Raw genomic sequence first — 940 nt, forward strand, 5'->3', positions numbered from 1 at the left:
AGGATCCGATTCTGCAAGAGGCAGTCTTCCTAGGTGCACGTGTTTTTCATTTACCCTGATGGTTTTGGGTTCCACTCTATCTTGCTCTTGTTTCTTCTTTGTTCTGTTGGCATTTTGGTTTTTGTGGGTTTGTTTGTTTGGGTTTTGTTGTTGTCGGTGGTGGTGGCTGGCTGGTATGGGGATCCGAACCCTTGACCTTGGTGTTGTCAGCTCCACGCTCTAACCAAGTGTGGTTTTTGTTTGAATCAGAATCTACAGGCCGGTCACTGTTCGTTGCTTCCCAACGTGTCCAGGAGCCATGTCCACCTTGAGCCCCTCGCTCTGTCCCAGCGTGACTGAGACACTGTGCTTTAGTCTGGATCGACCCTGTGTGGAGGAGACAGGGCTGCAGCAGGAGACAGAACATCACAGAGAAAGACAACACCCTGGGACCCGCTGGCAAGCCAGCCCCAGAGCACTACGATGACAAGGAAGAGGAGGACAGTGAAGAGGACTCAGAGGATCCTGAGGACACGCAGGACACGACGAGGTGGATGAGTACGAGGCACCTGAGGATGGACAGGTGGACGGTGAGCACGGAAGGCAATGGACAGGATCAGGACCAGTGGAGGATCTGGCTAGACGGAGCGGCATGGCCTCAGGGGACTCCAGCCCACCGCAAGCTGCCTGCACCCCCCTACCCCGCAGAACCAGCTGATGGCCCGAGCGCCTGGAAGCTCACCCTTGGGCATCTCCTCAGCTGCCTGCAGGACTCGGTCTTCTTAAGGTTGTTTCTGGCTATGATGAGGCACTTTGGAAGATCCGTCCACTCGCTGCCTGCAGATCCTGTCTTTCCTCCACCTGCCCACCGCGAGTCCGCAGGACCTGAGCCTGCTGCCTTCCTTCCCGGCCAGCGCTGCACCCCCTGGTTGCCAGGTCTGGTTTCTTTCTTTCTTTCTTT

The 940-nt window shown here is 56.2% G+C and overlaps 1 pseudogene; it reads left to right on the forward strand.

Annotated features, from left to right (window-relative positions):
- Window positions 1-9: 9 nt before the first annotated feature.
- On the forward strand, window positions 10-935 carry LOC103606822 (annotated as a pseudogene).
- The last annotated feature ends 5 nt before the right edge of the window (window positions 936-940 follow it).

Source organism: Galeopterus variegatus, unplaced genomic scaffold, assembly GCF_000696425.1.
Source record: "Galeopterus variegatus unplaced genomic scaffold, G_variegatus-3.0.2 Scaffold6863, whole genome shotgun sequence".
NCBI classification, from domain to species: domain Eukaryota; kingdom Metazoa; phylum Chordata; class Mammalia; order Dermoptera; family Cynocephalidae; genus Galeopterus; species Galeopterus variegatus.